Source organism: Melozone crissalis, unplaced genomic scaffold, assembly GCF_028551555.1.
Source record: "Melozone crissalis strain CALT ecotype California unplaced genomic scaffold, PUWL_Pcris_2 ptg000038l_1, whole genome shotgun sequence".
Classification (NCBI taxonomy): domain Eukaryota; kingdom Metazoa; phylum Chordata; class Aves; order Passeriformes; family Passerellidae; genus Melozone; species Melozone crissalis.
The window spans coordinates 254,956-270,767 of NW_026535816.1; positions in this window are offsets into that span (position 1 = coordinate 254,956).

Genomic DNA, 15,812 nt, shown 5'->3' on the forward strand with positions numbered 1-15,812 from the left:
TCCACGTTGCACCTGAAATGAGTCTGCCTCGGAGGGCCCCGTGATGGCCTGTCAGCCTCTCGGTCAGCTACAATGAAGAAAACCAAAACCAAAGTGTGAGTCCAGAGTTATGTGGGCCAAATCCCACCAAGGCAGCTACTTGCCCTCTCCTGAGTGTGCCTGGCTCCCTCAGCCTCCAGCTTCATCCTGATTCCAAGGCTGTGGCCTTTATTAGGAGTGGCACCTGGGTTAGGGAAAGGCAAAGTTAAATGGCATTCCTGTGAGTGCAGTGGATGACCTTGTGTGCTGTAAGACATGTGAAAACCTCTGCTAGGCTTCTGAGAAGCCTTGTGTAAGGGGGCCCTCAAATAAACAAATAAACACCCTCTCTCACCCTGCTGTCTGCAAACCTCCCCCTGCCCACAATAACTCCTAACTGGATACCTGCTCACCCTCCCTCTCCTAGTCACAATCCTCAACTCACCTGAAGCCTCTATCTCAAACATCATCCTTCACACTGGGTACATGCCTCTTGAGACATGATGAATCTGCTGAAAAATTGTTGTGCTTGAGAGCTGAGAAATAACAACCACTTCTCTCCACTGCTCACCTTGGCTGCTGGTATCCAGATTGACTTCCTAAAAAGAAAGACAAAGAACAGAGCTGTAACACAGTCACCATACACACTTCTGCTGCAGAGACAAATGCAGCCTCACCTGCTAAGGGGAATCCCCTCACCCGGGATGGGGCCCTCAGGCACTGATTTAATCCATCTGAATCTGAAAAAAGTTACGACAAGAGCCACACTGTTGCAGGATAAGGTAAGAGCTCCAGATATCCTGGGTCCATCAACAAAACCCATCTAGAGTCCAACTACACCCCACATTACAAATTCCAAGTCCCCGGGCCCTCTCCTATTTCACCAGGCTATGGCAGCAGGGCAGAGCAGCCCCGGCACAAATGTGTGCAGACACCCGTGACACAGGACAGGACGTGACAGACAATGGGGACACAACACAGACAGAAACCTCTTGGCAAGGAAAATGGCTGCAAGGACTGAGAGAATGCAAAAGGAGATGACCAAGCTGAGACCGATGGTGAGCTGATGAGGCTCAGAGAATCCTGGAGAAAGAAGATGCTAACTGAATGATTTATTCCAAGAACAGCAAAGATGGATGCCTAGCAATCCTACAGTCAGAATCCTCTCCCTGCCCTCACATTCTTTCAAGTTCTAATCCACCACAATGGATCCAGGTGGGTCAGAGCTGTCCATACAGCTCAGAACAAGACCTGACAAGATATCTGACTGGATGCTTCCAAAGAGAGAGCTTTTGACTGGGGAGCTGAGACAGGTATCAGAATCGCATCTATGGCCTGGGGGCCGGACCAAGGAATGCAGAGATCACAGATGCTAAGAATGATGCCAAGGTTTCTGACAGACCCCTGGAAAGGGCTAAGGTAAAAGACATGAGATACACAAACAACACATAATGCACAACAGACACGCGACACGAGACACACTGGGACTGCTCTGCCCTGTGCACGTCAGCACTGTGATCAAAAGTGAGACCTTGCTTTTATGGGGCCTAAGGGGCCACTTCATGGACACCCCCCACCTCCTAAGTGGACTCAAAAACCCCTCCCAGTAATTCCCAAACCAGCACCCTGCTTTCATCCCCTTTGTGGGTCACAGCCCTCTACTTATCTCGCAGACATCTGGGGATGCCAGTCCGTGTCAGGTGCAAAGAAAGGCCACCTCGTCAGCTGGGAAGGTCCTGCTGGCACCGGGCTGGTGTCTCTCAGACAGCTGTATTAAACAAAACCAAACATCAGTGCCTGGTCTTGGCACCACATCAGCCAAACCCCACCAGTCTGCTACTCACCGTGCTCCCAGGAATGCCCGGCTGCTCGGACCGCACGCTTCGGGCACACTCAGAGACCGACGCCGTCGTCACAGGGGACGTCTAGGTTAGGAGCAGATGAGGTGATTTCCCAGGGCTGAAACCTGAGCAGACCCTCGCTCCTCCGCCCTGCTGCCCCGACTCACCGCAACTCCTCGGCAGTTGCCCAAGGCTATCCTGGTGACACCTTTAAATAGAAAAGGCAGAGGCTTCATTGCTGAGTCCTGTGATACTTCCGCAGGCCTCGGGAGAGCACGAACCCGGGGCGTCGGCCGGTCAGTGACTGGGGCTTGGCGTGCTCTGAGTGGATTGCCTAAAGCACAGAAACAGGAACAGATGCTTAGAGTTGCACTGGAAAGTGAGCCTCAAACAATAGCACTGCTTCTGTACCCTACTCAATGCTCACCTTGCCCACCTCATCTTGACTGCTGATATCCAGCTTTATTTCCTAAAAAGAAAAACAACAGTGCTGTAACAGAGTCACACTTCACACTCCCCGTGCAGAGACAAACAGTGACTGACCTGCTAGGGGGAACCTCTTCACCCGGGATGGGTGGAGGGATTTTGCCCTGGATTTTATCCTTCTGTGTCTGAAAGAAAGTGAGGAGAAAAGTCAAAGGGCTGCAGGATAACTTCACAGCTCCAAACACCTTGTGTCTATCTAGGAATATCATCTAGAGCCTGCCAACACCCCACAAACTGCAGTTCCCAGGACTCGTCCCATTGCAGCAGGCCATGCAGCAGGGCAAAACAGCTCCGGCACAAATGTGTGCAGACACCCGTGACACAGAACGTGACAAACAGGGGGACACGAAACACAACACATCATGCTTGTGGTGAGGGCCTCAAGGGGAGAAGGCAGAGATCTCTGACCACAGGGATCCCAAAGACACACCAGGGAACACAGCACACCGGACAACAAGACACAGACCAGAGCTGTTCTGCACTGCCCGCCTGAAAGCTGCCATCAAAAGTAGAGCCTCTCCCTTTAGCCGTCCTAAGAGGCCCTTGGAGAAGATTGCCTTTCCCTCTGCTAATCCTTAAATCTGCCCCAGGAACTCCCAATCTGCTACTCTCCCATCTCCAGGCTGTCGCCCCCAACTTATCTTTTGCATGATCGGTGATGGGAATCCACGTTGCACCTGAAATGAGTCTGCCTCGGAGGGCCCCGTGATGGCCTGTCAGCCTCTCGGTCAGCTACAATGAAGAAAACCAAAACCAAAGTGTGAGTCCAGAGTTATGTGGGCCAAATCCCACCAAGGCAGCTACTTGCCCTCTCCTGAGTGTGCCTGGCTCCTTCAGCCTCCAGCTTCATCCTGATTCCAAGGCTGTGGCCTTTATTAGGAGTGGCACCTGGGTTAGGGAAAGGCAAAGTTAAATGGCATTCCTGTGAGTGCAGTGGATGACCTTGTGTGCTGTAAGACATGTGAAAACCTCTGCTAGGCTTCTGAGAAGCCTTGTGTAGGGGGGCCCTCAAATAAACACCAATAAACACCCTCTCTCACCCTGCTGTCTGCAAACATCCCCCTGCCCACAATAACTCCTAACTGGTACCTGCTCAGCCTCCCTCTCCCAGTCACAATCCTCAACTCACCTGAAGCCTCTATCTCAAACATCATCCTTCACACTGGGCACATGCCTCTTGTGACATGATGAATCTGCTGAAAAATTGTTGTAATTGACACAACCGGGAACCTCTGGAAGCTGCACTCCTCCTAAAATGAACGAAATAAAACAAGAACAAAACCAGAAATTAAAGGTGCTTTACCACCCCTGAACACAAAATCCAAAATCATCAACTTCAATACTGCCTGTATTCCATGCTGTTTTCTTCACAGTCTCTTCCAAGCCTCTGTTGCTTTAGATGCCCAGAAACACCTGCTGAAAACAAGCTGAAATAAGCTGAAAGAGCCTCTCCACTGAATTGAGAGGGAAGCTCTTACCCCAGCACATCCCAGAGAGGGAATGAAGCCCCTCAGCCACGACTGGGGTTAATATACCCCTGATGGTGCCCGCCCCTCATTCCCATGGCACCCAGGGAAAGGCAGGGGGTGAATCCCACCGGGTATAAAAGCCCTCAGAGCAGCTGCAGCTGTTTGGCCCCTCTGACTCAGATTCAAGGGCAGTAAAGGGCTTGTTATAGAAGAAAACTCTTCAGAAAAATAACAGCACTTTCTTTTTTGCAACAACTACTTGGAGCAGAAGAACAGAAAACTGGTAAGACATAAAAGTTTGTGTTTAGGTAGCATAGCTAGATAAACTGGGTAATTAGGTAATCTGCTGTTAACTTACATAATTATTCTGTGTTTAACAAAAGCCATCTAATAAATTCACACCCAAAACTCCAGCAGCCCAGCTCGCCCTATCAAAGCTCTATGTTTATACATACAGTAAACAAAACTAAAATCCCAGTAATACTTATCAGAAATCTATGAAAGAAACCTATTGAAATTAATCCTACCTCAAATACAAACCAACCCATCCAGAAAGTTAGCTCCACTCAAACAATTTACACAGAGTTAATAATACCAAGAAATAAAACAACACACCATATACCACCAATTAATATTATAGTGAACGGAAAAAACAATTTTTTTCTTTTTTAAATTTAAACTAACTTATTTTATTAGCTAGAACAAAAAATTTTGCCAGGACTATAACAACACTTCTCCTCCTTCTCCTGAAATGTCCCTTCTCATTCCCAAATTCCTTACAACTTCTGAGTTTAAATCCAAGTAAAAAGCAAAATTCGTGCACTTGTGCGTTCAATGCTCCTGTCAGATTCTGTTTCCCTCCACATCTTCTTACACTTTCAGTCTTCACGCTGTCCTGCCGTGATGAGTCTGACAGAACTGGTAAATGTTAGGAGAGGATTTCCCTCCCCAGAGCTGGTTTCCTCACCGCATTTCACTCAATCCCAAGCCGGCAATGATGCACGCTCACCTGAAGGAAGGGGATAAATCTGTAAACGTGACTAAATACATAAAAGGGCATCCCCATTGTTCCAACACTCAGGAGGCCATGCGGCCAAGGTCAGAGCTCTCTGCCCACCGAGGACACGGCAACCAGCATGGCCCTTTGTCCCACTCTCCAGCACGGACCTGTGAAGCCAGAGAGGAGTTTACAGAGACCGGGAGGCGGCGGGACGGGGCGGGCGCCCGGCCCGACCTTCCAAAGCTGGCGGCAGCGAGGGCGGGGAGCGCCACGGCCCCGCTCCGCCGCCTGCCCGCCGCCCCGGGGCCACTCCGCCGGGATTGTCCGGCCCGCGGTCGCTCCCAGCACCTGGAGCGGGGCGGGCGCGGGCTCGGGGGCTGCAGCCCCGTTCCGACGCCGCTGGCTCCCGCCCCTCGCCCTTCCCACGCTCGGCAGCCGCGTCTTTCCCCCGCCCCCGGCGCCCAGCGGCGAGGGGCAGGGCGCTGGCTCGGGGGGTGCAGTACCTCGCTGTGGCCACAGGGGGGCAGACTCACCGGGGTGTGCGAGTTTGCCGCCCTTTTGGCCGCCATTTTGAGAAGGTCAAAGAAAGTCCGCGACATTAGGGACACGCCACACCCCAGATGGCGGCCGTGAGAGGACCCTCGGCAGAAACAGGCGTTTAACCCAGATGCCTGTCAGAAACCCGCGAAATGCGCCCGCCCACGACGCCGCTGACCCCACAGCCTGTGTCGGGTACACCTAAAACGCCACAGAAAATCCCACCGGGGCCGCGCCGGCGTCGGTATTCCATGCAGGCAGTCCAGTTACACCCACACCGGTCCTCCACTTCCCCGCCCTTTTCGCCGCCATGCTGAGAAGGTCAATTAAAAGTCCGCGACACCCGCGACGCGCCACTCCCAAGGTGGCGGCCTCTCGGTGCAGGGCTGCAGTACCGCGCTCTGCCCACAAGGCGGCAGCACTGCCGCACGCCCCAGCCGGGGGCGCAGCGCGCCTCGGGGCTGCGGGCAGGGAAGGCGGCGAAAAAGAACAGGGGCGGCCCCCGCCGAAAACTGCTCTGAAATAAATGCCAAACACCTGCCTCTTACCCGACCAGAAACAAACAAGCCCCCTTGATTTAAAGCCATGTTTAAATAAAGGTTATATTTCTATTTTTCGTATTTATAGTCACATGCATATTTATAGTGGACATTGATGTAGCATGTAATTTATATAATATCTTCTGTCTATTCCTATTGTTTATATGTATTTCTCTTTTGTGTTATTTATAAATATCTTTATTGATTGTATATTTCTATTTTTAAAACTACATTTCTACAATACTTTTATTATTTGAAATAAAAATCCCATTCTAACCAAATAAATACAATAAAACCTCTTTTAAAATGTATTGAAACTTTTTTATATTTATAGTTTGCATGACTATATTCACACTTATATTTATAATCTATATTGATGCATTATATTCATAACAATATAAATATGTATCCTATACAAATAATAGAGATAGATAATGTAAAAATAACTTATCATATCTACTGCTACAACTTATTTTTTTCATATATTTCTAATTTTGATATTAATCTTTAGCTATTCATGATATATTTCTATACTTAGATTTCAACCTTTATATTATTATCATTTATAATTTTTATACTAAAACTCCTGCTTTTGCCAAATAAAAAACAAAACTCCCCTTTATTTTAAACTACTGTAAAAATATTTTTATTTTTATATTTATCATATCTATAATTGGTTGTATATTATATCACATTGATGTACTATACTTATATCTATTTTATATCTACTTCCTATAATATATTAAGTAAGATATATACAGTTTTACTTGTATTATGGATTGTATCAATTGATGTTATTTCATATTTACAAGTATTTGATCATTTTTTATATATCTGCATATATTTGCAATACATTCCTATTTTTATATTTCAGTTTGGCTTGTGTCTATATTTATATTCTCTATTTATATATCTATCAACATACATAATACTCTATTATGAAATAGAATATCTTATTGTAACATATAATGACTTATGTTACATGTTACATTTTGAAAAGAGATCAAATATATAAAAACAAAAGTGGTTTATTCCCATTTCCACACATCTGTTTCACTTAAATATAGTTACAGTTATAGCTGTACATTTAAAATGCGATTCCTAAATATAATGACAAAACAAACAGCATCGAATTCCCACCAATATCTTCCAAAACCATCAAGATACCTCCAACAGCAAACAACTGCCAGCGAAAAAACCACACAACACTCTTTTCGATAACAGTTCTCATCACGTCAGAAAAATGGAACCAAAATAAAAGGAAACCCTATAGAAACACACACAGCAAATCACAAAAACTACTGAAAAAGATGAAACCAGCCTAATGAACTCCAAACAGTGCCACTGATCCTGAACGTTACTAAAAAAAATAAACAAAATTCTACAAAATTCATTCATTTCTACAAAATTCATGTGTATGTGGCTGTTATTATCTAGGAGTTACTCTCCTACTGATTTACTTCAAAGCCACCTAGATTTGGCACCTGGGGACACCATTTAGTGGTGGGCTTGGCAGTGCAGGGTCAGCACACTTGATAATCTTCAATTGATACTCTTAAAGCTCTTTTCAAAAGTAAATGATTCCATGGGCTGGAAGGTGGCTGAAATATTAACTTACTCATCACTGGAAGCACCCCCTTAAAGATGGTAACTGGTTTAATGGGGCACCCTTCCCTTTCTTAGGAAGCTCTTCATTCAACTGTTCATTGTGCTCCTGTACCACAGTAATGTCGCTGTGAATATATAACCTACATAAAATGTATGTTTGCACAACATATTGCAGAGATCAATAGGGGATTTGGCATGAAATAGGAGCACATAAACCCCATCATTTCAAATAGAAAAGTTAGTAACTACTTGAAGGAAAAAAAAAAAGTACATTGCTGGAACAAATTTATCATATGTGCATTTTAGGTAGGTTTTACACCTTTTTTTAGGTCCTCTGTCTTTATTCCAGGGAAAAGAAATTCAAGACACAATTTTATTACCTTTGTACTATTCACAGTTTTATTACCTTTGTACTATTCCCATCAAATAAATCTAGCTGTAAGAAGGTCTTTCTCTGTTTTTCAGAAGATCATTCTTGAAATGAAACTTGCTTTTCATTTCAGTGTAACATATCCTGTTTTAATAAAGAGTTTTGCTTCCTATTGAGAGCATTTTGACAAAATAATAAGGTTGCTTTTGTTTGCCATTTAATTTACCAGTGGATCGATAGAGTTAGACATAACTGCTTCTGGTATTAAAACTCACAAATTCCAGGGGAGCTGCAGGTTAAATTGTAAACAAAATATTTCATTGGCATTGATCTGAAAAGCAGACTGACAGCATTGCTAAAATTCATCAGCTTACAATTATAAATCTCCCCAAAATGACAAGAGACAGATTTGATTATTTTGCTTTGAAAGGGTCATGCCTTTAAAGCTGCAAGAGTTGATCGATTTATAAAAGATCCAATGAACTGCATTTTGCTTTAGTTCCTGTCACAAGTCCTCCTCGTGATTACCCAGGCTAGGTCAGCTTGACTTGAGATGAGTGACTGATCACTTTGCTCTCTATTTTAGGCAACATCAAATTTACAGGATTTATGACCCATACTAGATCATTAGTGATATAAAGATTACAGGTAACCTGAATTTACTTTATCTACCGTGATACCCTGCCAGAAGTACAGCCACTCATTATGCCACAAGAGTATGAAAAAGTGCCTGAATTTCATCCTCCCTTTGGGCACTACCCACCAAAGTTACAGTGACAGCTTATTCCCTTAAATAAACAAGAATTTTCATGTACACTGTAGGTGACAGAAGTACTGCCTTCTTTACCCAATTCCCCTCCCACACCTCTTTTCTCTTGCTCCAAGAAAAACCCGAGTAGGCCGGGTCTTGACACAACCTTGACTGTTCTATTTCCATCACTGATTGTGCACATTTTAATTGCCAGAGAACATGGAACATTAGCAAATTCCAAAACAAGCACCAGGCCTTATAAACCTCTGAATGGAAACTCTGGTAAAAGAGAGCCCTTCCCTGAAAAGCACTTTGCAGACGTTGGTTACTGGGTTCCCCCATTACCACACAACACAAGTGGGATTCCATTTTGACTGCTGATATCCCTGTCCCTGGATCACGCTGACCCCAACCCCAGGGTATCAGTGCCTCTGCTGTGCTGATGGCTGAGCTCCCAGCAATGACAGAATTCTCTGCCTGGTGCCAGGAACCCAGGAAGCCCCAACTTCCCTCTGGAACCAACGTTCCTCCTGCAGCTCTTACAGCCAGAACAAAGGCAAGGAGACAGCAAGATGGTGGGATAACAGCTAAACCCCAGTTCCCTGTGCAGGTGTGCACAGCCTCCAGAGAGCTGCTCATTCCATCGATGAATTCCTGCAGCGCTTTCCTGGGAGCTTACAGGGCTAGGGAATGTGAGGGGGAATTCTGGTGGTGGTGTGTGGGTAAGCATGAGTAGGAACCCAGCCTGAACACCAGTAAGTAAGAGAACACTAATGAAGTAAAATACAACACTGCTTTTAAAATTATTTTTGTCTCTTCCTGCACAAGACAAGTTCAGACGCCTCCAACTCCTGTCTAACTACATCTAAAAAAAAACCAAGCAGACAAAATTTTTTTAAATGGTAACACTTTCAATAACAATGGTAAGGTTGTAAAGGTAACTTTTTTCTTAACCTTGTACCAATCTGCATTATCTACCAAAACCAGAGCTGTGCTCTTTTCCCTCAGATTGTATGCACAGCGTTAATTAGATTAGTTTTTTCAGCCAGGTTACTATATTATTTAGAATAAGGTACTGCACAACTTTCCTGTTACAGCCATAAATAAAGAAGCATGGCTATAGGGCCATATGGTGATAAACAGGAATATAGAAATTATTAATGTTGAAGTTATTATTAATGGAAAAATGAAAAAGCGCAATGGTAGGTGCAAAGTGTGAAAGTGAAGACCTCTACACTTTGTTTAAAGTACTAGTGGTCTCTAAAAATATTTTCATGAAGTGAGATTATTGTTAGTGACGTTTTTTCCTGATTTGGACAAGGTTTGTCAAAGAAATATTGTTAGAAAGACCAGGACAACTCATAGCCATTACTACCACGAACATCATTTTGCAAATGAAAGCTTCAAGTTATTTCTCTCATCCGCTTCCTGAAAAGAAAGCACTTTTGCTATGCAGACAGTGACCAACGTGTGCAGTTAAAATCTTGCTAGAGCACTTCAAAGGAACCTTAGTGACTTATTCTGGTTGTTTTCTTCTTTACAAGGAGAAACAAAAAACCATAACAGATACCTTCAAAGACGTTCGCCTTTCTCAAACTGCCCACCACTGACATTCTAGTCTTGAAACTTACATTAAAGCAAAACCCCTCCTCTAAAAACTCCACTTCTACTGTTCAAACTGTCCCTTACTTCTATTGAAATATAAGATGTTATGCTACAAAATGTACGTTCAGTTACAATTTTGCTTTACTTTTATGCACTAGATGCTTTACAGGAATTCAGTCCACTAAAAGTCAGCTCAGTCAAAATGATAACTTCACCAGCACTTTAATCTGTCTCTTATTTTAAGCTTTATATCTCTCCTTGTTTGAATCAAACGCCTTCCAGCCATTCTAAGCATTTTTGTGTCAGTATTTCAAAGTTCCCTGTGTTCTAAAAAGCTACAGATGAAGCTGGTGCTCTATAGCATTATGTAATCAACTCATCAATTTTTTATAATTATTTCCAGTAGTCTGCTCCCATCATTCTACATGGAACTATCTGCCTGAGGCCACCACTCAGAACGTTGTTACTTTAAAGCAGATGCGGGCAACACTTTGCTCTTTCTTGGCCAATTTTTTTTTTCAATTGTGTTTCCATTTTTTTGCTTAGTCATCCATAAACAGGACTCTATTAATAGTAGTTTTGAATAACAAGTAGAAATGTACAACGTTGCAATATTTGCTAAAGTTTCAGCTTCACATTTACAAACATGGCTCAGTGCAATAGGTGCAAGTCAGAAACAAGGAGATAAGCAAAAAACTCCATACCTTTTTACTGCAAATTACCCCATACAGGTCTTGTTAAAAGGATCAAGCTTCAGTGGGAAAGCAGAAATCCTGAAAAACAGCAGTGAAGGCATACATACTTCAAACAGTGAAAGAGAAGGAGACTCATGCTTGGCATTAGTAATAGCAAATAAAAAATCAGCATTGATCTGGAAGTTGTTACTCACCAGCTAACCCCTTGGTCAGAGAGGAACAGGACAGCAGTTGTTCTTGGCTGACTTTTAAACACCTAAGATGTAATTTTTATTTCTTATGCACAGGTTTCTAGAGACCTGAACAAAAATATTGCTACTCTGCACAGTCTATTACAGAGACAAACCTTGACTTCTGATCTCCAGCCTAAAAGTTAGTCATTTCTGCTTTTGAAAACGTGTGTGAACAGGCATCCACCCTCCTACACACACTTTACTGGGATGTATAACACCATACGCTAAAATCCAGGAGTTTTTGCACTTCTACACCTGATTCCTGGCATAGGAATTGCAGATATCACCTACATTTTATTCAACAGTTAAATTAGCCAATACAACCAAAGTTTGATAGTCTATGTCTCTTGAACTCCCTAAAAGGGACTGTTGCTCTTGCTCATGTAAAGGCATCCCCAGCCACAGCAGTCAGTGAGCCAGCATAAAGGACACGTGGCTGTGCAGCCACCCCTCACGGTGCCAGCAGCACCAAGGGAATGCTGCCACTACCTCGTGGCTCTGTGCCACTGCGAGATTTCCCAATGTCACTGCAGTTGGGACGGCCCCAGGAGTTGAAATTATTAGCTTCCATTCATTAATTTTGATGCTGGCTGAGAACACCTTAATGCATTTTTGTGCAAAAATACAGTAGTAACACGCTTGAGTTCCATCAATCTGGACACCATAGACATTTGCATTTATGTTTAATCACACCTTAATGACAACCATTAAAGGTAGGAATGTGAGATTGGTAAGCAGGGCATTTTACAGAGTCATCTTTCTGGAGATGTTCTGTTGTTACTATATTACAAAATTGCCATATTTCTAAAGTTCTGTACCTCCTTGATGTTTCCCACAGGCAGCTCCTCCAGACACTGGCCCTTCTTTCTCTCACAGCAGCCAACCGACTCCAGCTCCCCCCAACCAACCAACCCACTCTTTTATAGCACTCTTCTTCTTATTGGCTACAGCTGTGGCCTGGTAAAGTCAGGCCTGTTCCCAAGCTCTAATAATTAACCCAGCTGCAACTCCTTAAGGGGTAAGATTACTTCCTCTACTGCCTTTATTTTCTTATATTGGATTCTCCTACAATATTTTATATTTTCTGGTTAAATTATTTCATTTATATCAAGCCCTCTGAGCTTACTGTGACCTCACTTGCAGCCAGTCAGCAAAAGCAACAAACAAAGAAGATTTGCACAGCACATTTCTCTTTTTACTTAACTGCTGACAGAGCCCTCATCCAAAGATTGTTTTGGAAACAGTTGTCTGACTCACTGAAATAGAAAGGAAGTTTCATCAGGAACTGGAGGGAGAAGGAGCACCACAACATGCAGTTGCAGCTGGGAAGAGATGGAGTAGCTTCTGAAACACATCAATGCCTATGGTGGTGTCTGCAGACGGACAGACAATTGACCTTAATGAAAGAATTAAACCTCAATTTTAAAACTGCTGGTGCTGTGATTGGGATTTGGATTGATATAGGTAGGTTTGCAGACAGCAATACAAACTAATGATCTGACAGAAACCACAGATCTGAAAGCCTTTTACAAAGTAAGCAGCATCTGTATCAGTACTTCATAAATGGAGTAATACTGGCATAAGATAATGAAATACTTAGGTAATTCAACAGGCAAATTACAGACTTCAAAATAAAAGCTTAAGCCTGTACATCCTCTATCAGCAATGAATTTATGGACTTTCTCTGTTAAAGACATTAATATGATAAAATTTAGAAAGGTTCAATTAATCTCTCTATGGCTGGGGTTTCTTTATTCTTTTTTGAGGTACAGGTTCAAGCAGATATTTAGAAAGGAATCATGAGTTTTCTCCCTGCAACAGGCCAAAGTTTAGGAAGAAAAGGCAGCTGAAAGCAGAGTGTGTGTCTGGGACAGAATTAGAATGCCCTGGTCTCTTTTCAGGCACATTGCCAGAACAACCCTGGGTTTGTGTGGGAGGGAATGGGATCCAGGTAGGCTTTCTTTGAAGCAGGAGCTGGTGGGAATTTGTGTTTTGCAAACCTGCTGAGAGAAGAGCTCTATCTTTCTGCCCCATGTGGCCTGAGTCACACCTGCAAGCCAGAATTGGGTTTATGTGCACACAGCAGAACACTCTTATACACAGACTGTCATTTAAATACTTCTTATCGATGTTCATTATTTTTTAAAAACTCCCAAACTCTTAACCTATATCTAATGTAACAGCGCATCCTCTTCAGTTCTTGATAATTCTTTAAACCAGTTGTTCTTACAGAGAAGATTTTCTTTGACAATAACATCAAAGCAATTCACTTTTGTCACCCATTCCCCAAGCTAATTTGTCACTGGGAGCTCTGCACATCAGGCTGTATCAATCACATTACACTACAATGCACCAGCCATGCCCCAAGGCATGAGTGATGTAGCTGAGAGGAGATGTCACAAACACTCACATTACTGAGATGCTTGAGAAGCCAGAGGATCAAATTCTTGTCTGATATGAAGTGGCTTAACTTGATTGGGAGAGTCTGGGAGATTTTCTCTTGGGGGAGAAACTCTAAGACAGGATTTGCTTTATCTGCCAGCATTACACCATTCCTTTTGATTCTGTGTCATTTGCTGTACCGCTATATGGGTCATGTAACAGGAGCGCATGCAGCCTGTGTTCCTCCATGGATATTTGACTAGCATGGAAAATCACCTCCTGGAAGAGCAGCTGGTGGAAACTGACCTTAGCAAAAGTGAAATGGTGGTGTTTGGAAAAGAAAATGTTTCAGAAGTTTTCACAAATCTTACCATTTGTATTTGTTAATCCAGTGCACATGCCTGGGTCTTGTAGGGTCCCTCCCAAACTTTGACACTGATGAATCACGAGTCTCCGAAAGGAGCCTTTGCCCTTCCATTTTATGAGTTTAATTTTGCCTGAGGACCGTTTCCCACAGCAGGGTCTGGATTTACCATCACATCTTTGTGACCAAATCAAGAAGAGACAGCATGACCTCCCCACTCACTGCAAGCCCATGCCTATGCTACTTACATAAATCAGCTGAGGGCATTCCATACGGCATGGCAGTACAATCTAACAGCTTAATGAGAAGAAAAACATCCCAGAATTCAATATTCCTGTTAGACAGGGAAGTCTAGAAATGCATGAATAAACTGGTCATAACTTTATCCCTCCATGAGGAGTGAAATATATGTCATTTGTACTGTCAGGTAACCGAGAATACAAAAAACTCAAGAATATAAGACTATCAAAAATATAACAAAAGACAGTTAAGTATTACCAGTACAAAAATGTAAATAAATAGATAAGAACGGTCTAAACGTTTCCTTTTTTTAACTTTAGAGCGAAGTTTATTCCCCACTGGAAAAATGTTCCTTACAATGGACTATAATACCATAAATACACATGCAAGTCACACCCTTTGATGTCTTCTATAGATTCATATCTCAATAAACCCATCAAGATTAGGTGTGATGGCTTTATTTCTTTGTGTAAAAGAATCTCTCGTGATAATGCCTTATCACAAACCCTGCAGAACTTCAGCCCAACACACCCAATAAATTCACACAAATTCAAGCTCCTGGATTCTCTCTCCAAATGATTCTGCATTTTTGTAATCTGATTCAAAGACCAATAGCTTCAGGTTAGTCAGAAGAGTCTAGGACATGAACAAATACTGCAATGGATAGAGATACCTTACCTGGGCTAGTTCTCACATCAAAATTCATGAAAACCTCGAGAGCTGTGAACTGCAGCTGCTGAGGCACCGTGCCTGTCTGGACATCCTGGAGTCACCCCTGCACTGGGACTGAGGCCCCTTCTCACCTGTGCCCTCCACACTCACAGCCAGACCAGGTCTCCTCAGCAGCTCCATCCCAGGATCCCCACAGTGCAGTCTCAGACATCACGATCCTTAACATACTCTATTCATGGCGCAATAAGAAAAAGAGCAGCTCCAGTTTGGTGCCTGGAATGAGGAGCCCCACACAAAGGAACCCCTGGGTTTTTATACCCCCATAGTGTGAGCGCTTGACAGTCTGGAGTCCTCATCTCCCGCTCTGTCTGCGCTGGTCACCTGCACTGATTGCATTTCTCAGCTCTGGGAAGTCACCACTGTGTGTCACATCCTCCAAGCAGCTCTAACAAAGGAGTTTGCCAAACAGATCTGCGAATTCTCTGCCTTAAAAGTGTCTCATTTTCCCTTGTGATGGGTTGGTTCTTACACACATTCCTAGTGACTCATAATGTTGCTGCTTAGGCTCCAGACCATCTGTGGAGGGTGAGCACTGTCCACCTCCACCAGGGCTTTTGATTGTGTAGAGAAGGCTCAGAAAGAAGAAAAGAATGGGCCCACCTTATACTTACCACAGAAGAAAGGAAAATATATATTTTACAAAAGATAAGGCCCAATAAAAATCAGATGTCAAATAAATAAAGACAGAACTTGGTGCAAAACAGGAAATAGGAAAGACAACACCCCTATGACACCTGGACTATGTGTCAGAACACACATTGACATAGGTGTTCACCTACCTTGTGCTGTGTCTCCTCTAATAGCACTGTGCACGAGTAAGACACATACAGAATGTGCCAAAACAGTGCCAAAAGAGGCAGCACCTCAAATTAACCTTCTGAAATGTAACCTTCTGAAATGCAGTCATTTGGTAAAATTCACCTACTAATTCTAGTGTTTCAA